This window comes from Passer domesticus, chromosome 1, assembly GCF_036417665.1.
Source record: "Passer domesticus isolate bPasDom1 chromosome 1, bPasDom1.hap1, whole genome shotgun sequence".
NCBI classification, from domain to species: domain Eukaryota; kingdom Metazoa; phylum Chordata; class Aves; order Passeriformes; family Passeridae; genus Passer; species Passer domesticus.
The window spans coordinates 157,936,444-157,960,282 of NC_087474.1; the positions used below are offsets into that span (position 1 = coordinate 157,936,444).

At 43.1% G+C, this 23,839-nt stretch overlaps 1 protein-coding gene across 3 annotated transcripts in view; it reads right to left on the reverse strand.

Moving 5' to 3' along the window:
* Nucleotides 1-23,839, reverse strand: part of SLC45A4 (solute carrier family 45 member 4) — an 85,096-nt gene that overhangs the window by 40,662 nt on the left and 20,595 nt on the right. The window contains exon 1 of one of the 3 annotated variants that reach the window (XM_064398784.1): nt 21,882-22,053. The exons of the other annotated variants lie outside the window; for them this stretch is intronic. The gene's annotated coding sequence lies outside the window, so the exon portion shown is untranslated. Of the gene's footprint in view, nt 1-21,881; nt 22,054-23,839 lie in introns of those variants that run through there. 3 annotated transcript variants of the gene reach the window in all.

Here is a 23,839-nt window from a genome sequence, read left to right on the forward strand (position 1 = left end):
AAGCACTACTGAATACCTAAGGAAAAAAGGAGAGGATTGAACAGAGATAAACTACCCCTTATCTCATCCTCTTCTTTGAAGTTTATTGCATTAACTTCCAGTCATTCAAGTAGTTATCTCCGTCTTCAAGATCTGCCTCTTCCATTATCACGACTTTCTTTTACATGCAAGGATACAGACTGACCAAAGCCGTCTCAAATGAAGAGCTGCATTCAGTTTTGCTCACAGGAATTATTTTCTAATGATGTTGAAAATACTCTAATGTAAAGATTCAAAGATTCTACCGTTTAAAATAATTTTACCTTCTTGATGAGGAGAGGAAGGATGAAGAGACACCTTGAACCATCATTGCATACAATGACTTCTCATTGTTTACCACTATCTTCACAAAGGAAAATAGCTAAGAATCAATTAATCAGTTATTACAGAATTTAAATAGGCTTTAATAATTCTGGTCACAGTTGTCATTGTCACATTAGGACCTGTCAGTGATCCATTCTGCTCAACACATCAAAAAGCCCCAAACAACAAAAAACCCCCAAGCAGGTGTAGTTTTTAATGAAATTTTCAAATATTTACTTGGAAAAAAGTGTAAGACTGCAGAAGCTGCCAGTCTAACAGGAGAGGATCTTCATTCCTCCCCAGAGCCTTACAACTTATCCTCCTCCAAAGCTTCAGTGAGTGCATCCCACAGACATCCATGTGAATAGCAACCACACTATTTCACCTGTGAATCATGTCAGATTGACAAGCCTGGAAGTGCCCAGTCATTCCATTTATTTGTCATTCTGCCAAATTGGTTTGTGCTCAGGTTTTTAAGTAATCTGGCCATATCTTGAAGTGTTATCGAAACTAATTTAAGTTTAGCTTTAATATTAGCATTAGAAAGAAAGACATCTGAGTTTATCTGTCTTTTCTTCAGGCATCATTTGTTTCTGAGTTTATCTGTCTTTTCTTCAGGCTGAATAAGTGTTTGGCTGAGCACTTCTACACCGTGTTGCAGACAAACATCACTTATTATTCCTTCCACAATTCAATGTGCAGTGGACAATGGGTTCTGCTTCGGCATCTGACTGGCTTGTGAAAGGACACATCATTTGGGCTTGTGCCTTTTCAAGAGTAAAATGGCTTCTGTCCAAGCATAATTGCTGGTGTTTTGAGTTCAGATGCTCTGTGCTCCACCACATCAACAGACAAAGAGAATGCTGCTATAAAAGAGCAGTTCTTAAAAGGCAAGACTGACTTTCAATCCCCTCTGCAAGCATGGCTGGACCACCTTACAAAGCCTTGTTCATTCTCAAAATACATTAAAAACTACTCTGTGAGATCAGACAACTGATTTTGTAAAGAAATATCACATAAAATACCTTACCAGCTTATTCCACTGCTTACACTCTAGGTTTCTCACTCACTTTAAGCTGGTATAAACAAGTACTTCCTCTAAGAGCACCATTCTGTTCTTCCTTTTCTTTGCCCCTTGTTCCTTACTCCCACTGCTTCCTGTGCAGCCCCACGAGCAGCACAGCAGCGAACCAGGCACTGTAACTGATCCAGGCTGAAAACAAAGCTGACAAAAACATGTCCAAGCAGCTAAAGAAATCCCTTATAAAATCCTGTTGGCTGCAGGGATCCATACCGCAGTAACAGGGGGGCACAGGAACAGCTGGAATTGTCCCTTTGGGCAGCTATACCCAAAGCTAGAGTGAAATTGCAGCTCACAGAGGAAAGGAGCTGTTGGTGGGTCCCTGAGGCTACAAGGTCAAAAAGCAAACTCATCTGCCCAGCTCCAGCCACCTGCTGTGCAGAAGGATCCTCAGGCATGCTGGGAGCTCTCCTGTATTCTCCTTGTACTTGCCAGATGCAGGGCAGAGCACCACTTGCTTGGCCAACAGGCAGTTATTTTCTCCCTGGCAGTTTTGTGACTCTGTTGCTAATAATTAGCTGCTGTTTATAGTTACAGAACTGGTGACAAGGGATGTTTTTTTGGCCCATGTCAATACTCAAGTGTTCAGTCACTGCACCAGGAAGAAAAGCATCTAGAACACATACCTGGAAGTTTTGGCCCAGCGGGATAAATGGGCTCAACTACCCTACTCAAAGTTCAGAGGAAGTATCCTTCAGTATCCTTCTGTGATCTGATGAAGTTGTTCCATCATAAAGGTGTAGACAAACTCTGTGACTTTCTATATAGGTGACTCATAAGGCCTTTGGTTCAGAAGGGCAGCAATTATAGGCAGGCAGTTGTTTCAAGAGTTCTGACAGCTAAATGCAAACATTGAAAGCTTTATAGCTACTGTTTTCTAAGAAGAGAACTATTAAGCCTATCATAGGGGGAAGAGTACCCTTGCTCAGGAATATTTTTTTTTTAATAAATTATATAATGTATTGCTTAACAACATTTCCATACATGAGCTATGTTACCTCCAGATTCTGAAAGTCAATCTCTCACTTTAAAACAGTCTTACATGACACCGGACTGGTCTGTTGTGAATCACTAAAACCCTGCCAAAGGAAAAAGGTTAAAGCTAACTGGGTGCAATAAAGAACCACATTTGACATGTCCTAACATCTAATTCATCATTTAGGTAATCAAAGGCATTGAAACACAACAGCATAAACCAGCTTCTTCTACAAGGACATCGTGCCCAAACAACCCTATGACTAATACTGACTGCAGGTCAGATTCTTAGCAAGTTCATCTTGAAACCTGAGATTTGGAAAAAAAGAAAAAAAAAAAGAAAAAAAAAGAAAAAAAAAAAGAAAAGAGCCACTGGAAACAGCACAGTGCTTTTGCATCATGACCTACTTTTGAAGCTACCACACAATTTAGGCCACAGAAGCAAGGTCTGGGCAGGGGTAAGTCATTCTGCAGCACGTTGTGAATTAAAACAATATGAAACAATCCACCTCACACAGAGAAACAGCATTTTTCCCACTTCTTCCAACACAAACTTTTGCCTGCCTTCAGGACTCCTCACAGACTCTAAGTCAGTTGATATCTTTTACAACCTTGCTGTTTAAGCCAAAACACAATGTTTCAAATACAAATTCATCTAAGAGAAGCAGATGATGCTGGCAGCTTTTCTACTCTTAACGCTGAACATCTGACATCCTCTACTCCCCCAACAAATAAATATCCAAACCACAATCCAAAACATAAAATGAGGGGGGTGAACAGCTTGATTTTGGAAGGGTTAATGAAGACTTGTTGCACCCTTTCCTTGGTATGTATACAAAATTCCAGAAATTATTAAAGGCTGACAGACTTACAAATCCAGCCCTGCCTAAGTTAAATCTTCCATAGGGTTTCCTGACTCCTTCTTTCCACAAAGCATAGCCTTGACTAGAACCCCCTTGGCTTTCTTGGGACCCTCTTTCCACCCTGTCACAGCTTATTTGGAAAATGACCAAGAGTAAGATTTTGGCTCCTGCTGGAAGATGTGGTGATGCAGTCACAGATGGCAGTCTGGGCATGACAAACTCCCCTGGTGGGAATGTTCCTGCTTGGACACATGAGGAAGAAGAGAAAGCTCAAGAGGTAACGTGGAGAGGTGAAGGTGCTTGTGACATCAGGGAGAACAGCTTTGTAAGACAGCACTATTTCATCATTATTTGTATTTTGAGGGCCAACATAATTTCTCTATTCATTACTGGGAAAAATATGTAGGAAATCATGGGTCTTTATGCAATTACTGAAACAATTCTGGGAAGCCATCTTTTTAAGAGGGATCCAGAATTTAATGTGAGACAGACTTTATTCAGTGGATTGGATATTATACTGCTCCCTAAAGGCACAGCCTGTTACTAATATTAGATCAGATTACATTGTTAAATCACGGCTGCTGCTGTTTTTAGTAGGAAATACTTCATTTTGTTAAACTGGAGATGTGGCATTATCTGATTTAACTTGTATTTTGATTTACTGATACTTTAAAAAGTCAGATATACTCACATTACCTTCATGTGTGTTAATACAGATACATTAAACAAGTAAACAGCTAGGGAGTATGTGCACAAATACCAGTAGAGAAGCCTTCAGAGCTAATGGAAAATGTTAACAGCTGAGACCAGGGAGGCTGGGAAGAAAACAGAAACTCAGAAGCAGTTTCACAGCACAGCAAACACATAGGCATGCTTGATTTGTGAGGCTGTATCTCCAGTTAGCAGGTTCTACACCTAAAATTAGGTAAAGGGCAACACAGCAAGCACTAACAGCTTTCAAAATCAAAAGCTAACAACCAAGTCACCACAAAAGCACAGAACTCATGGGGACAGAGATCACTCAGACAGTGTGCAAACATGATGTTATGGGCTGACATAGCTGCAAGCCACTAAGAAAACTCACTGATTTGGTCACATAGGCACAAACTTCAGTCTGGCCTGAGCTAAAGCTATGGTCCAACTTGGAATGTCCTATTTAAAAATCCTCAAGTTTTTAAACCATGTTGACCCCAAATGTTATCTCCCATCAGAATTAAACACATTCGTCCCCTCTGTATCTATGAAGTAGAACAACAGAGGAAAACAAAATTAAGGCTATCATCAGCAAACATCTTAATACATAACCAAGTGGATTAACTGCACCAATCCCACCTTCCTGCAGAAGGAAGGGCAATGTCTAACCCAGCAGGGCTGGTGGTGCAAGAACAATCCTATTGGGGCATTGTTGCCAGTAGTATTTTTTTTTGCAAGTTCTTTCACCTAGGCTGTCCTCCCAACTGCAGTGGGGAAAATGGAATACACCAAAGCAACCTTTGCTGATTCTCCAGAATAAGAAATACTTTCTATAATAGATTGAGAGTAGAGTTTTGCATGAATATTCATCCATAAAAATAGTCAAGCCAGGACTGATTACTTATCTGCAAAGTTAGACATCCCTTGCAGATGCTACTGTGAGAAGCACATTATTTTCACATACTGGCATTTAAACTAATCATATTCACTGCCTGAAAATTCACAGGCTGGTTTCTTCAGGCTGCAAATACTTAAGAAACCCAAATACTGACAGAATATGTATTAGACAATTAGAGAAGCTATTCAATAGATCAAGACAAAAAAAGAGCACAGCATAGATCTTCATAAGCCGACTTCCTCTAGCATATCATTAATGTCTGCAAAGTCTAATTCATTGGAATTATCTTCAATTACCAGTCCCTAAACGCATTACCATCATTCAATCTCAGAAAACTCTGTTAAAGGAAGCTTTGGAAAACAGTCTTAGAATTTTGTTCACCCTCCAACAAAGAAAGAGAAGTCAGGTTTTGACCGGATTTTACTAACACTGAGGAAATAATTAATCCCTCAGAGAAAAACCAAAACATCTCAGAAGAGGGCTTCTCACATTTCAGATTCTCCAAACAGTTTGTAAACAAGTATATGTAACTGGTTATATCATCTTGCACTAAGTGCTCTCATTTTGCCTTGTTTGAGTGGACTCACAGATCAAAGGGGAACCTCATCACCGTGATTGTAAAGAAACCAGCATTTACAGCCTAACCTGCAGTTTGAGCCCACACCGACTCATCTCGATTGCTGGAAATTGTCTCCTGTCAGCACGGGGGAGAGAGATTCCTTCCCTTCCCCACGCAAGCTTTGCTGAGCTTCCCTCCATCTGAGCCAAGGAAAATACTCTAACATCCCCTGATGAAGTATTAAATGGAACTCATCACTTCAGTACTGAAAGAAAGGAATAAAAGGTGTTTAGAGATAACATTTATTTCTTACTTTCTTCCTGGCACCAAAAGAATACCACCTCCTCCTAAATCTGCTGCAGAGGGTGTGGTAAAAGAGCCGCTTTCCACCCCTCTGGCCCCACACCCGCGATGCAGGAGTGGTGCTAATAGAGGAGGTTTTGGGTGCAGCACCTTCGGTAAACACCTCCAGCGCCTCCCTTTAGCTGCACAAATAATTACAAACAAACGTTGAGAAAGCACACTCCATAAAAAGTATTGCTGGAGCACTTGAGCAGATCCCTGCTCCAGTTTTTGAGGCTGTCCCAAATACCAGCGTGACAGACGTGTTTATGTACACTGCCGTGAAGCAGAGCTATTTGATTTAGTTTCTCAATTATTTAAATAAACATTTGAACTGACCTAGCAGTGATGTACAGCCTGTGTATTTTAAGTAAGGTGTAAGATTACAAAACAAGACAAACAAAATTAAGAATCTCCTCTTAACCCCAATAATTATTAAACCTTAAAACCAGAGAATTACTGTTTGGTCAATAATATGGATAAATCAGCACTTAAAAGGGTTGCACTACCACAATGATTGCAGACCTTATTTACAGCATTTAGGATCAATACGGTAAGAACTTCCACAACCAGTACTTTTAACAAAGTAGGGAACTCACACCACATAAGAGTTACACCTTACAGGAGACAGAAATACAGGTAACAAACAGACTATATTTTGGCCAAGTTATAACCATCCATTTTAGGGCAAATAATAAGCTTTAGATAGCTGGTTTATAAAAGCATTTAAGAGCAGCTCGATCAGGACATTTTGATTTTGGACGATGAACAAATGCTATTTTAGAATGTGTTTTGCCAAGCTCTAACCCTGTTAGAACTGTCAGGATAAGATATTTACTGACATGTACACTAAAATAATAAGAGGTTACAAGTGCTTGGCAGTTGGACTTGATACATTAAGACCAGCTAGCAAGGCAGTATTTAGAGGACACAAACCTCTTCCATTTGTGACTCTGGAGAACTATGAAATACTTGGCAAAGGCTTGCCAGAATTTGGCATTTTTTCCTAATTTGGGAATGACTGTCAGCTGTTCTCCACTTAGAGGATGCACAAGCTCCAGCCTCCATGCCATTTCAACAGCAGACATCTGGACCACTCTGGGGTGAGACCTCCTGCACCACAGAAGTGTTTGCACCCTGCTGTCACATCAGTGCAATCACTATGGAAGTTCTTGCAGGTGAGAATATTTGAAAGCAAACCCAAGTCCCAGTCTAGGTTTAGCCCTGTCACAGTCAGACAATTCAGTCATGCTCTGTCAGTCCCAACAACTTCTCCTGCGTGCTTCCTGCAAAACACACAGCTGCCATCCTCCAAGGGAAACTCAATATATAACCCAAGGGACACAGCTGCACTGTGAGATGGAGGCAGATCTCATCCATGGAACTCTAACCATCCTCATTTCCTCCAGATCATGGTCTTGCACCTCTCGAAGTCCCCACGGAGACAAGTTTCCAAGGCAGAGTGGTTAAGAGTAATCAATGGTTTCAGCAGCTGCAATGTAACTGTTTGTTACAAGGCAGCTGGGACTACCACAAGCAGGTTGCAAAGGCAGTAGAGATGCTAATGTACATTTAAATACCTTGAACACTGGTTGCCCTTGTGAGCTATTATTCCCACCTCCTGCCAAACAAAACCAAAACCAACAAGCAAATGCTGTTTGAAAGGAATCTAGCCTCCCAAAAGCATTTTGTTGGAGGTTACTATCAGATAACACAGATGGATTACCTAAAACATCCTTAGTGAATTAATCTTTCACATGCTAAAGCAGCTTTTCTTGAATATCCATAAGAACAAAAACATTGTTGCAATAGTGTGTACAGGACTAGGCAGGCTTCTTCTAGGAAGGGGAGAGTATCTCTGCATTAAAAAGGTATTTAAAATCAACAAGTCACAGCCAATGTTAATTTAGGTGTAAGATTCAAAGTAATTGCACTTGAGTCATTCTACAGAAACAGGGCTGCTGACATAAAGAGCAGGGCAGTGAGAGGTTCAGCCTATTGATTGTTTAGAAAACAAAGCTAATCTAGTGGTTGTTTCTTTATGCAAGGCTAATTGCATACCAGCTGGAGTGCCTTTCCAGATCATTCTCAGAGGCAGAATGAATTTGTGGTCAGATAATATCACAGGTATTTCTCTAAGTAGGCAGAGCTGCTTTAATGTATGCAGGCACTGAAAGCAGCATATGTGAAGAGCAAAACAATGAAGGAAACACCAGAACTGAAGTGCACAAAGTAGCTTGATACTGAAGTGTAACAGCTGAGCTGGCAGGTTATCCTACTAGACATCTAATATCCTCAGAAAGGGATGGGATCCTCTCTGCAAAGTGCACTCAGAGAACAAGCAATCTCTTTTGCTCATTCTATTACCCTGGATAGATCCTGAAATCTCAAGCCAAGGGGGAAATCCAGAGAAAGAAGTAGAAACCCGAACAGCCCACAAGATAAATTTGGCTTTGTGCCTTTATTGTTTAAAGAGACACCAAAATACACGTGCAGTTAGTGTAAGCTATCTTCAGAGGAAGGAACATAAAAGGGACTCCACAGACTGAGTGTAAATAACAGCTACAGCTTCAATTCAGGACTGAGTATCTCCTAATAATTTTAAAAGGCACACCATCTACAGCTTGGAGAGTGGGTGCTGATTCGAAGGATAAACAGGGACAGTAACATCTTGCTCAGATACATCTTTAGAATTAGGCTAACAGGCACCTAACATTAAAGGACCTCAGCTCAGGAGCTGCAGGACTATTCACAGAACAGAGGAAGAACTCACCAAACTGTGAGCTGATCAGTGAATGCTGCCTTCAGTGCTCTGAGGCTACCTGCTTATGCATCTCAACAGACTGACAGCAGCATTCTGTAAACTTGAGTAATAGCATCTAGCAGGAGCGTGGGCTTCATGAAGAGAGTTAAGTTAAACAGCTCTCATTCATAATCTGTCATCCACATACCTTTATAATAGTGCTTAAAATTTGTGGTTCCATCACTGACTTTTCCTCATCTTGCTCCACTCATATTCAGTCTGGATTCCTCTCTGCTGCTCTGCTCAGACAGCAGAAGAACTACCAGAACAAGAATTTTGGTCTCTACTCTTTTCTGTGGTTTAATCATCTTATGGTTTGGCAGCAGCTGTTGGGAACAGGCACACCACAAGACAGGGACTCAGCTCTGTAAGCTCTCAGAGCTTTCTGTTCCCTGATCCTAAAAGTATAATGGATGCAGAGTCTTCTCACTGCTCCTCTGGAAAGCTGAGCCTGACCTCACAGTATTCCAGATGTCACATTTCCAGATCTGTCAACTCCTAATCAACTTGCAACTTATTATTGCAAGATTCTACTTGCAATAATATATTAAATTTTTCAATTTTCAAAACTGTCTTGATGTTTATCTTCCAGGAGATGGCAATTGCCCACAGCAGCATCCCAAGCAAGGAGTATCACTAATGGCAGAGGTCAGACAAAGGGTGATGGGAGCACACATACACCTGGCTGAAGCTGTTTGGTGTTTCTGACTAGATAAATTTCAAAGGGATGTTCTCCTTCTGTGCTGCAGAAGAAATCACAGGCTTGCATCTATGGGAGGAAGTGGGAGAGACCAGGAGGACAGTTGTCATGTCTACCAGGGGATGAGTTAAAGTTACAAAACTAAAGTCAGGTAACTTGAATGAATACTGCACATATTACCTAATCTCAACTTTTCAAAGAGTTTTACATCTTCAGAGTATTTCTTTAAACAACTGCTCTACTTGTAACTGAACACTTTCTCTTATCAGTTTATTCTGGTACAAGATAGTGGCTTGGCTTCCACCCCAGTTCCCATGAAGACAGTTAACACTTACAGATTCCTTTCTCTAACATCACAACCAGCTAAATCCATTTATCACACGTGGAATTGATAAGGGATACAACATTCATTCCTGAATTATTTTGCTGTCTCATTGTCTGCAAGGCATTTATAAATAAGAGTTTGTTGAAATTAACAGACTTGTCATTCAACTTTGCCACCCCAAGTCCCTGAAAAGCAAGACAAAAAGTTGTTACCTTCATATAGCAATGCATATAGTCCTAAGTATTTGAAGTGCTACACCTGCTTGAAGTACACAGCTGTTAAGCAAAAATATGAAGTGAATGAGGCTTTGAGCAACTGGCAGTTATCCTGGTGACATTAACTTTGCCTAGAATTTCTAAAAGTGTGAGCACTTTGGCATACTGCATAGCTTGTTATAGGCCTCTGGTTGAAGGAAGAGATTTTAGAATTGAGTCTAGACAAGTAGAATTGCCTGAACTGGGTCACTCAGGAAGTCTTCCAGGGAAATCCTACTCTGAAACATTTGAAGGTTTTAATAAATTAGCAATCACGTAGGATTTCACAAATCTTATTAGTAAGCAGTAGGATGTGCCATGCATTCCTGAATATATTCAGGCTCTGTCAAACTTTGATGAAACCATCACTGAAGTGAGTGGGACACTTGGACTCAAAGGACATTAAAAGAACTCCCACAAATATTGCTGTGAAGAGTAGCTGGAGTATTCCCAAGTAACTGGAATATTCCAAAACAGTATTCCCAAGCAGGGTTTCAGGAGCTTTCTAGTGTTGGTCCAGAAATATTATCAGCCCATGCACTGAGAGCAGGTTTACTGAACAGGGATCTCTCTGTAAGTATTCAAAAGCATAGCATGAAATAAAACCAAAAACCTAATAAATACTTATTCAAACACTGCTTCCTGACAGTGGTTTAGAGAAGGGATTGCACATTTTTTAGGAAGACCTGTAGATTCCAGCAGAGAAGCACAACCCAAGTCAGTACATTCTGTTGAAAGATCTCCTCACTTTTGTCCTAATGTTCCATTAGAGGTGAGGATCACCTCATATGACAAATGATTCCTCATCAGGCACAACAACATTCAAGCCAAACACTTCAGTGAGCAAAGCATGCTGTACATCAAATTGAGCCAAGCAGAAAAAACTGGAAGAGGAAATAATTAAAAGGACAGGAACCAGAAGACTTGATTACAAAGTCTGAAGGGCATGAGATTATTTCTAAACAAAGTCTTGACACAGGGTTTCAAATGTAGAAGCTGTTGAAAGAACAGCATGACATGATCTCTCCATCAGGAAGATAATGGCCCAAGCTGTAACAGAATTAGAGAATATTTTCTAGATGCAATGGGTAACAGAAGGGCTATTATCCATCATGGGGAGGACAACCAGCAGGTTCACTCCTCCTTGCCCCACTCATGGACCAACTTCTCGTGGTTCTACAAGCTGAGGTTGCTCCCTGCCACTCTTTCATCTTCACTTGTGAGCACACAGTTTCCCCTCTCCCAGAGCCCACAAAGGCACAGACATTTGCATGTGCTGTGTGTGTAGGTGTGAGTCTTCAGCAGCAACACAGGAAGAAAACTATTAATTTCTTGTAGCTTGTGAACAGGAAAGTACGTCTAGCATTTGACTAACAAAATCTTAATGCAAGTCGCTGGTCAGTTCAGAGGTATTTGACATTTTACACTTTAGTCACTTGTCAGAGTGAGGAAGCCCTTAGGGTGATAAATTTCATGGTTACTGAACCTTATTTTAATGAAATGCATGGCTTGCCCTTCTGGGCTGTATTTTATTTTGGCGACTTTACTGAGAACATTGTGCTTAGTCATTTTACTTTTTCAATTACAGGACCAGCATACGCAATAAACCAATTTTTTTTATTGTTTGAATAATCACCTGACAGATTTTCAGGAGGAATAAGATTCGATTAAAGCAATTAGCAGTTAATCATAATATATCCTTAACTGTTTTAGGTTTTAAGAGCCTAAATAGATTTGAAATAATTTAATGTTGCTTTGTACAGCACTCAAGATTTAACAGATAATACAGGGGCACCACATCCCTGTTATCTCATTTAAGTGAAATCCATTTATCATCCTGTTAAGTTTTTATTCTTCCAGTAACAAATTTCAAAGTTCAATGTATTGCCTCTATATAAAGATTTCTGCAAAACACATGAGCAGACTTTTGACCCGTAGACCTCTCTGGAGAAGTACATATGATCATATAGTAAAACAGGCATAATTCCATTTAGTTTTAAACTTTTCCTTATAAGCCAAAGTGATATTTAAGTTTCAATTCTGCATTAAATCAGCCATGATGTGACACACTAGTACCCTTAACTTGTATTCTGGTTTTCAATCAAGCTGCAGTCAGTTTATGTTAACTTAATTGGGGTAGAGAATTAGGGGATAAAAATGTCTTTGTTTATCAGGAAAAAATAAAACCTGCAGGAAAAGAGTTCACATGGTGCCTGTAAAATTCTTCCTACTTATCTGTAGTAATGTGAACAACAGTGTGCATAACTCAAACAAGTTTTTGCTATGAAAGCTTTTTCATCTTCCTCTGAGGACTTTGTGTGCCCTTGCTCACCACTCATACATGAAGTCTGGAAAAACACAATGAATATAAAATGTGCAACTGTATTCTGTATTTTACCTAGTGAAAGAATACTTGTCATGTCACAATGAGCATCAACCAGGCTTAAACCTTCACTGGCAAGGAGAGCAAAACTCAGCCTTCAAAACATGGAACTGAAATTTACATAGACAAATTTCCCAGGTATGAAATGTGAATTCCTTCTGAAGAACAATGTAATCAAAACAGACTCCAGTTTACTTTAGGACACATGGGCTAAATCAGCCATCTGGGTAGGATCTTGAGAGGCTTGATCCCAGATTTCTTTGCTGAACAGAAAACAAACTGCACACATGTATGTGCCTTCTCATATGCTTTTTATTAAAAACTCCCTACCATGAGGAGCAGGCCTGACGACCATTTGCTGAGATTAAACCATTTCAGAAGCACTGGCAGTTCAAAGTTGCAGCCACAGCTGAATCCCACCAGTCTGGGAGCAGTGACACCTGTCTGTCACTTTGGATACATCCTCCCTACAAATGCTGGGAGTGAAACCCCTCACCTACCTGATGAAAAAAGCTTCCCAGACTTTCAGGCTTTGGCTGCACAATCTACAGTTTAATTCTTCACCTAAACTACAGGGAAGTCTTAGAAGGGAGCAAAGTTCTAACATGAAATTACAGGCCCAGATATAAACAATGTAGGATGTCTTCATGGCTCATGTAAGCCTGCTGTATTTCCATTATTCCCTGCAAGGCTGGAAGGGTCACAGCACTATTACAAGCCTAAGCCCTTTCAGATGCAAAAAGACAGATTTGTGTAGCTTTAGTCTTAGCTGCTCACTTCAAGCAACTCAGAGCTCCAGTTTGTCCTGTGAGGCCAACAAATTAATAAAGGAAAATTCTGGGCTCTTGCTTGCTTTATCAGATAGGATGGAGAAGAGAAATTTCCAGCCTTGGCTTCCTGCTTTCCTCTCAGTCCAGTCCAATATTTTAAAAATTTCTCTGGTGAAAGCCAAGAATTGGCCAGTGTTCTTGTTATTCTCATTCTTTGAAAAGATATGAGTATTACCCAGACAATGAGAAAGGAAGTTCTTTAATCCCTACATCAACAGTGAGTAAGAAAATGAAGTATTATAATGGCATGAGCATAACTGCATCAGGTAAGAATTAAAAATTATGCTGGACAGTCAATAATGCAAAAATAAGGAACCCATTTTTATTTAATATTTTGACACAGGCAGGCTTCCACTAAGTTAGAGGGAAATGCAGTATTAATGAACTGAATGCTGCCACTGGAGATTAACCAAGTGTTCTTTCATTTGCACCCACCCTGACCACATTCATTTAGATGCAAGGACAGGACAGTGCATAGTGAAGGTATTATAAATACAGAGCTGAAGTATTCAAACACATACCCTTATTAGAAAATACACCTTTAGTATTAAAGCTTGGAGAACCACTACCAACACCTCTTTATTGGAGACTATTTTTTTCACAGAGAAAGCAATTTTACTGTGAATGCCTGAAGCACAGAACTGCAGCAGCTTTCTTATCCCATCTTTTAGGGCAAGATCTCCAAATCATTTTGACAGCAGCAAAGCTGAAATCTTATTCTTAAAGATACTTCAAGAATTTTAAAAATACTTAAAGAATTTTGTAAGCTTTTGTGTGTGTGTGTGTATGTGTATCCAGTCAATACAATAATTGCACATAGGGACTTAAAGCTTTCCCTGGTATAGATGTTAGACCATGGCACACTCAGCAGCATGGCTTTATCACTGGGTAGCCCCCAAAACTTCAGAGGTCCGAAAAGGCCATCAGGGACACATCAGTTACTAAGTTTCAAACAGACAGAATGAGGCTGTGATCCACAATCAGGGCAACTCAGCAGGTTCATGGAAGGATCCTGCAAGGGAGATACTCAGCAATACAGAGACTCCTCACAGAGCCACCCAGACAGGGAGTCTGTTGACAAAGAGCTTCTTAAAGAGGCTGGAACAGTGTAGCCAGTATTGTACCAGTGATAAATTCAGGCATTAATTACACCCAGTTATTCAGTAACCAGCCTTCACAAAGAACTGGAACTGATCTCTTAGAATGTGTTAATTTAGGAGCATAGTTAATGAGGAGGAGAAAACTACTAAGTGCAGTTGAGGGAAATGCCACGCAGTGTTGGGCTGCTGGACTGAGCTAAAAGTTTGTAGTCTGATGAATGTTTCGTAGTTTGCAGTATTTGAGCACTGGGGTTATTTTTGTTTTAGTGTATCTCTACCACAAAGAGGTAGGGTGATGCAGTGAAATTGTTCAAGGAGCAGAGTCAAGTTTATGCTGTACATCCCTGAGACTCATTAGGTTTTACATTGACAAAGTGATGTTACAGAGATCTAGCCAGGCACAGGCTAAGAATACCCTGGGACAGAGTAGTGAGGCTTTATCTTAAGTCACCACACCAAGGCTATTACTTGTCCACAAATATACCCTGCTGTTCCTAACCAGTAAAAGACTTACTAACAATAGAATACCAAACTCACTAGACATACAGGCATCTGATGTTACCACAAAATTCACTGTATGGGAACCCAAACCCTTTTATATACAGATTAATTAGGGGCTGCTACACAATTGAACAGCCGTGGTAGTGTCCAGGTCATATGCACACAAAGAAGATTAGAGATCCCACTAGTGCTGTAGGGTCAAAAGGCTTATTTTCAACTGGCACCCTGAACTGTCACGCACACTATTCCAGAGCAATTGCCTGGAAGGGGACACACCTCATCTGATTCAATTCCATTTCTTCAGCAGACTGAAAGATTTGCTAAGCAGCTGCATAATGAGAGTTTTGAACAGGCTGTACCTGGAAGATGACAAATTGGAAAGGTGATTTGAAAACAAAGGAGCAGAAAAAGCTCCAACTGTAAGGCCAGAAATGACTGTAGGAACATGAAGGGAACAGGTGACTGCCCATTCACTCTCTTTTTTCAGTTCATTGAAGGGAATTTGACTTTTAGGGAGGTGGAAGTGCTGTGATGTTGGAAACTATTAGGGCACCTGTGCACTGAGAAGTGGAAGCTTTTTCCCTCTACACCAAAGTTAGAAGCAGAACAAGAGCCAAGAAAAAAACCAAGCCTACATCACAAGCTGATTCCTCCAGCTACGAATCAGACAGCAAAGGGGACGTGCACTAGAAGTGCTGGTGTTAAAGCAAGCTGTGCATTTGTTTTGGGTTATTTTTTGAACTCTTGGGAGTTAGCTGGCCAGCCACACTACTCTAAGGAGCAATAGTTCAGACTGTCAAATTACTCCTCTGGGAGTACCCGGAGCCAGACTGCTCAGGCCAGTGTACTTGCTCAGATATTCCCCTCATGAAATAGGAGGAATATTTTTTACCCTGCCTTCTCCCCCCCAAAAAAAGACCAAACAAAAAAATCAACCCCCTCAAGTTACCTGGAGGCACAGATCCAGCATCAAGACTATTTAAGAGTTGATTCCTGTTTCTGTTATTTGTGCCTCCATGTGATTGATAAGGAAGTTGTAGGTTAAAACAGTGTTAATTTAAACGTATTCTGATTTTCTATCATCACTTACACACAAGACTGCTGTGTGTAAGTGATGATAGAAAATTAAGTGGCACAGAAATCTGACTGCTCTGCAGTCATCGCTTGCTGGGTTAAGCCACCGGTTTCTGGATGTGGTCCAGAAAGATTGATCATATATTCAAGGGCAGAATGCAGAAGATAAGAGTGACATGCCGTTGTGCTTTTGTAAAAGAACACTGGGTTCGGCCCCCAGTTAGATCATTTATTTATCTGGCACTGAAGGGTGATAATGGCTTGTTTTCAAGTCTCCAAAATAAATGAACTACACTGCATGCAGAAGTAGTCCAGGCCAGCCAGCAGAGGATAGAAAATATGCAGGGTCAGCATAACACTGGTTTCAATTTCAGTTACAAAAACATTAGAGCTCTCATTTAAAACAAGATGAGGAAACTAGGTCCTCTCTCCACTCTGCTGAGAGAACCAACCTTCTCTCCCCAGAATACTGACAAAATCCACTTCAAATAGAGTTCAGCAAAACAATTCAGGGTAACACCTTCCTGCTGCCACTTACACACTAGAATTTTCTTAAAAGTATCTTTGGCTTGCTCTTAGGACTAAGCTTTATCACCTACCCTTTTATGCCTTGCTACACGAGCAGCAGCTATTGACTGACAATTTCAGTCATGCAAGGAAAGTATGTCTCAGTCCTCTCCCAGAATACCTCAGGCCACCAGATTAGTCAGTCTTCATATAACACTGCAAAGAGATTGAGTCAAGCCTGAAGTGTCAGGCCAGACAGGTCTCCTAAAGCTGAAGTTTAATAGTCTTTAGCCTCCATAAATGGGAGTCCTGGAAATCAAGTCTTCCCCATCTTTAACTGGGGTTTAAGTTTTGGTAGTGGTCCACATTGTAGAGACCAACTTCCCTTCCTCTATAGATTGAGATTCATGTTTCGAGCAGAATACATCCCAGCAAGAGCCAAACCAAGGTCAGGAACAGCTCTTAAGCCAAACCCAGTCATTACCCAACAAAAGCCTTGTGTCCTGATGCTTGCCAGGGTCACTTGCCAAGAGCAAGTTTGATGAGGAAACCTGGCTGCTTGTCCCGAGTTGTTACAAAGCCGTATGCCAGCTGCAGTCTAAATGACTGCACAGCACTTGTTGGAAGTACCAGCAAGAAGGGGCTTTAGTTAATAGCCACCATGTGCCAGTTAGGTCACAGCACAAACCACTCCGTGGCTCAGACACTGCAGTGCTCTCAACCCATCACTGAGATGCCCAAAGCCCAGCTTTTAACTCAAGGCAAATTCAGTCTTGGACAACTCTTTTGGAGGTCTAGATTTAACAGCAAGAAATCAGCTCTTTTTCATGCAGAGTCCCTTGTTTCACTTGGAGGAATATTATGCTTCTTTACCACACTAAAGAGTAATCAGGTTATTTAGAAGAGCAGTAATTACTCAGTGCTTGGACACCAGAGCCCCTCACAGTCCCAGATGCAGGATATTATTATCTGTTTACCAGTGGAAGCTTTGGGTAGTTTCTCTGGGCAGGGCTGTGACCCAACTGCAAGATGTGTGGGTAACTGATAAGCTGCTGACCGTAAAAGTCACCTGACAGCAGCAGCTTACTGAAAGCACACAGTCCCTACTTCACAACACTCCGCAGCTTAGCAGTGTCTGCTTCCCTGCTCGCTTTCTGTGCTGCCCAGGATCTCCTGCCTGAAAGGTGACTCTCAGGTTGAAACATCAGCCGTCAAGCTACACACATGGTGTCACTCATCCTGACAGCATTCTGCTTCAACTTTGACAACTGGATTGTTTTCTGGTTTTGCAGGGAGCTTTAAACACACAACAGCTAGAAAGTTTATTGGACTTGATACAGCCCTTACTGGGCAGGTGCAAGCTCTGCTTAGGAAAAGTATTGTTTCACTCACACCATGTTTAATGCTGGTGTATTAAGCTAAGCAATGCTCTCTGCACTCTGTAATCCCCAAGTCAATGGACTACTGCTGAATCAAAGTGTTCAGTAAGGCTGACACTAAGCTGAAGGACCATGAGCTCCAACAGAACAGGTATCAGACCAGTTAAGCCATCTCTAAGGGAAACAACTGCACACAAAGCTGTTCTGTTGGAGTTTTGATGAATCTTATGCCCATAGTTGGAACAGGTCACAGCCTGGGATCTTGCAAGTATTACAGATATAAAGGTCATGGGAGTGACCCTTGCAAAACTAAAACACAGCACAAACAGTTCTTCATATTACTCATTACTCTGCAAGCTGCTAAAGCTTCCTCCTCCGTCACGACAGCCTTGTCACTTCCACAGGGCTCTCCTGGCAGATCAGCTGGAAAGCTCCTTTTCAACTTCAAGAGCTCTGCCTCTGTTCAGCGTGCTTTTACACTATTAAAAGTAGCCTATAGCATTGCAGACAGTTTGAAGGGCAAGTGAAGCTTGTTTTTATGTCAAACATGACACCAGCACACATACACTGTTGCTCAACAGATACTGCTTGATCATTTGATGAAATTATTTTAGGATGGCTTATGTTGTTAGAGCAGCAGAGGAGTTACAGACTGCAAGTAAAGCTCAAAAGCAACTGCTAGCTCCAGCTTCTTGTGATGAGCAATGTGAAGGATTTCACTGGTTTTGCCTACCATGCAAGCAGCAGTGCCCACATTCTGCCAGTGGAACTGGCTTTCAATTCTAGGAATTGCTGCAGGAAGTCATAAGGTGCTCAAATAAGCAGTGCATCACAAGCAGAGTTTACAGACTAAGCTAGACAAGATCAAATGCTCTTGTGTAAAGGAACTGTTCATAGCTTAAATCAGTGTCTGCTGAAAGTCCTGAAGTGTTACATGCAGCTGTGTTCACAACTACAGGCATCACCTGGCAGGTCATTCCAGCCATCATGTTCCCACCCAGGAATTCACGACCCCTAAAGCTTCAACATCTTTTCTAAGCTGCTCAGTTGGTGACATATTTTGACTGCAAGAAAGTTTTTCAAACGTTAGATGCAGGTTCACTGATGAATTACTCTGCAAGTACCATCCAATGTTAGTATCCCCCTTGCTTTTACAAATGATCCATTTAAGTTTATACAGGGATAGAGGCAGAGTCCATGCATTCCTGTCTCAGCATACAAGCACAGCAACATTATATTACCAAGTCCTAACTTTCTAGCTGCCAGGACTGGAGTGAGTTTAAAGGCAATTAACCTTGGAGGTCACAGCCCTGTGAGACAGGTCCAACTTCAGCCTGCTCTCTCAGAGCCTGGATTTCCACCTGGAGGAATCAAGGCAGTTACTTCTGAAAGCTCAACACTTGCCTCAGTGTGAAAACTTAAGGTCACATGCACTTAGACACACAAGCATGTGCATTGTTTCAGTCAGAGTTACACCACGCTCCACTGGAAGCCACGAAAATATTCCACTTGTGCACCCCACTGAAAAGGCATGGACAAAGTTGCACCTCTTGAGTTCTGCTGTCACACAACACAGAAGGAGCAGCAGGTTCACCAGGTGCCAGTCAGTGTTCCTGCCTCCTTCTCATGACTAACTAAGGACACCTCCAGCAGAAAACAATCTCCCTTGTCAGCACAAGGCAGTACAATACAACTATATTTAAAACAGACTCATTTTTTAAGGCATATTTCAGCTTGGAGAGGGAGGATTGCCCTTGATTGCAGGCAGTCCCCACAGCATCCAAGCAAGATCACGTCAGCAGATACTGCTCATTCCTTTCTCAGCAACAGACTCCCAGAGAGCAGCAGATTCCTGCAGGAGTTAACCCACAATTACACAGGAGGGTTTATCTGTAGAACCACACATTTTCCTCTTGCTGAAGATGCCTCGGTCATACATAATTGAACACAAGAACTGCTATCATTTACTTGCTCGGAGAGGCACAAGCCAACCCATGTAAACCAGCCTCTGACATTACAAATAGCTAACTAAAATAGAAGTTGTTCCACTGATCCCACCCATTACATCATGGAAGTTGTTATTTTGTCATGAAAACTCCCTTAAGTATCCAATTTAATCTCATTAATAGGGGAATTAAGATCTCACTTCCAAGACAGCAGCTGCCACTACCTTTGACATAAACAGGAACTCACAGATGTTTCTGGATGCATCAGAGACTACTGGATGCATCTTTAGGAGTTTAAGGTAGTGTTAGCTTTTCAAACTTCCAGCAAAAAGCATTTCTGTAAGCATTTATAGCCAAAGTGTCAAGTAAATAGTTTAATCTCTTGTCTGAAACGTCTTCCCTTATTTAGGAAGGGAAAAATTAGGCATGTTGAACATTTCATCAATCCACTATAATCACTAAACAAACCGAGTGAGGAAGACCTTATCTTTCACAGTACTGGTAGGAGGGAAGAAGTCACACAAGCCACACCAGAGCAGTCACATCAGGAACCCCCCTCTGCCAGACATTTACAAAAAAGCCTGACTTGGGGAGGGAAGCAGAAAGTATTCACCAGCTCACTCTTTGAGCTCCAGCACCTGCTCAAGCCATATTTCACTAAATATTTCAGTAGCACTGTCTGATCACAGCAGTGGAACATGATGCAGCTCACGCTGGAGCAGTTTTTGCAGAGCAGAGAGGATACATGCTGTAACAGTGCAATTCCTTCCCACAGATCCCCATAATGATGCAGGTATTTGGCTGTGCTCTGTACCCAGCGCTGCCTCTCCTTGTAGATTCAATTCTTGTAACATCTCTTTTCCTGAAGGAGAAAGCATTTCCTCTGTCTAACATTCAATATCTTTCCTATGCTTTCCCATTTGTAAGTCCCTGAATTAGCCAGGCTCCAGAAACATTGATTCACTCACTGCACCCCGTGCCAAGTCAGAGCCTCGGCAAAATCTTTTCCTCCCCTCCTTTTTCCCCTCTGTACCTAGAGCATACTGAAGGCAAAGCACTCCAACACAAAACTGCCCCATGGAGAGAATATTTTTCAAGGTCAAGCAGAGTTTTTGCACCTGCTAAAGGTGCTAAATTAAGGCATGTTAAGAGTTGCAAATCACTGATAACACGATCGCTGCATTCATGGATGTTTAACAGCAAATTTGGAAGTAATTTCTTTCCCCAGTACCATCATATCAGGCAAGGAGAGACACAATTGTTTTGTGATAAAGCTTTGAGATCAGGTGACAGGTTAAGCGTGGAATTATTCAAATGGCAGGCTACTGAAGTTTAATAGCCTGAAAAGGTACACTAATTTCCATCTTTGGTCCCTTTGTCAAGTCCTCTTCCAGCGCAGTCTCCACCCAACACAATCCTAAAGGGGCGCTTAATGAATTCTGATGAGAAAGAGGTGGCTGTCTCAGACACCCCACAAGCCTCTCCAACATCACCTTACTCATTCCTCCATTCATTCCTCATCCCTTCCCAACATCTCCTTTGACCCGATTTGTCACCACAGCACATGGCATTTCCAGTTTCCACCTCTGCAGCCCAACATGTCCCTCATCCCCAAGATCTTTGCTGTCTTCCCATCTTCCCAACTTCACATACCCACACTCCAAAGCTCCTCAATCCTCTCACCTTTCCAATCCCATCACTCTTTCACCCAAAAAGAGCCCCTAACCCCAAACCTCTCATCTTTACCTCAAGCCCTTCCTCACCTTCACCAGCCCCTCAACCTAAACCCTTCCTCACCTTCCTCACCTTCACTAGCCCCTCACCTTCCTCACCTTCACCAGCTCCTCATCCTAAACCCTTCCTCACCTTCACCAGCCCCTCACCTCCCTCAACCTAAACCCTTCCTCACCTTCACCAGCCCCTCAACCTAAACCCTTCCTCACCTTCCTCACCTTCACCAGCCCCTCAACCTAAACCCTTCCTCACCTTCCTCACCTTCACTAGCCCCTCACCTTCCTCACCTTCACGAGCTCCTCATCCTAAACCCTTCCTCGCCTTCACCAGCCCCTCACCTTCCTCACCCTCACCAGCCCATCTTCCTCACCTTCACTAGCCCCTCACCTTCCTCACCCCAAACCCTTCCTCACCTTCACCAGCCCATCTTCCTCACCTTCACCAGCCCCTCACCTCCCTCACCCTAAATCCTTCCCCGCCTTCACCAGCCCCTCATCCCCGTCACCCACAGCTCCTCAGCCGCCCCTCGCCTCCACACGCCGTCCCCCCTCCGGACACCCCTCACAGCCCGAGCTCCCGCCGCCCCCCTTACCTGCCCCCGGGTCTCCCCCAGCACCCGGGACCTGCTCCGTGCGGCGGAGGGGGGAGGCGGCGGCGCCGGGGAGGGCGGGGGGGATGAGGGAGGGAAGGAGGGAAGGGACGAGGTCACTGACGGCGGCGCGAGCGCGGCGGCACCGGGCAGCGGCGGCCGCTTTATACCGGGTCCTCGGGAACCGGCACCCGCTTCCGCTTCCGCTTCCGCCCCCTCCCGCCCCCGGGGTCATGAATATGCAGCGATGGAGGCGTGGCCTCCCGGGGGTACGCGAGGTGTGGGTGATGAATATGTATCAAGGGGCGCGGCGCCCTCGGGCTGTGGGCGGGTTCATGAATATGTAACGAGGGGCGTGGCCTCGGGGCAGGGTAGGGGACGGGCGGGGGGCGTTGCTGGGTGACGGCGGGCGGGCTACGGGGGCGCCCGGGCGGGCGCCGCAGGGATGCCCACATGAGGGGAGCTGAGGCGGGCGATGGCGGGGCCGGTGCTGGAGAGCGGCAGCGTCACAGAGTGACACGGAATATTCATGAGTCGAGTCCAACTCCTGGCCCTGCACCGGACAGTCCCAACAATCCCCAACAATCCAAACAAACTCTCGTGCCTGTGAGAGCTGTCCAAACACACCCTAAGCTCTTCCGTGCTCGGTGCGGTGACCACTTGCCTGGAAAACTGTTCCAGTGCCCAACTGCACCCAACTCTGGGTGAAGATCCTTTTTGTAATATCCAACCTAAACCTGGACACAACATGAGGGCATTTCCTCGAGTGGTGTCACTGGTCACCACAGAGAAGAGATCAGATCTGCCCCTCCTCTTCCCTCTGCAATGAGGTCTCCCCTCAGTCTCCTCCAGGGTGAGCAGGCCAAGTGTCCTCAGCCATTTCTCATATTCGTTATCTCCTCAAGGCCCTTCACCATCTTCATTACCCTCCTTTGGTTGCTCTCTAATACCTTTCTATTTAATATTGTGGTACCCAAAACCGCACACAATATTCAAGGTGAGGCCACCCCAGTGCAGAGCAAAGCAGAGCAGAACAATCCCCTCTCTTGCCCAGCTGGTGATTTTGTGCCTGGTGGCCCCAGGACAAGGTTGGGTGCCAGGACACTTTTGACTCATATTCACCTTGCCATCAACCAGGAACCTCAGATTCCTTTCTAAAATGCTTCTTTCCAGCATCTCATTTCACAGTTTGTGTAGCAGGAGTTTTTCCTTCTGCCCAAGGATGAAGGATGAACCTGTTGGGACCACTCCTGGGTTGAAGAGGTGCTCTTGGTTGGAAAGGGAGCACGTGTGGCAACCTGAGGGTGGATGGAGGCTCTGCCTGCCCTGTGCCTGCCAAGGTAGTGGGCATTTGCACAGAAACAGAGCGCAGACCCCTTGCTCCTCTCAGGCAAAGTTGTGCCAAGTACAGCTGCAAACCAACAACTTGGAAAGTGCAGGACTGGGTGCTGTTCTCTGCCTGAAATACTGCAAACGTGGTGGCCCCAAGTTGCTGAAATTGTCCTTCATCATGCAGGAGAACAATGCCTTTTCCTCATGTTTAGCTGCAGTCAAGGTCCCATCCTGCCTCCCCACCATCCCCTGCTGCTCTGCCCACCAGAGACCATGAGCTGCCTCTCCTCATGTCCAGCCCAGCCCTGTGATGGGGTATGTGCCAGGCCACCATGGAGAGGTTGACATGTGGCATTTATTATGTATTTGTCACATCTGCAGAACACAACCCCCAACACACAGCACCCAGTGACTCTCAGGACATTTAAACACTTCATTCCCTATGGCAGCCCTGCCAAATTGGAAGAACCCTCTGCAAACTTGCCATAAAAGACTGTGTTTTTTTAGCACTGGTGTGTGTTTTTTTTATTCCCAATTAAAGTCTCCTAGCTTTAATTGTGCTGACTGCATTGTGCAGGCTAGCATGATATTTAATTTTCATTACTTACATAAACTGGGGATACATAAAG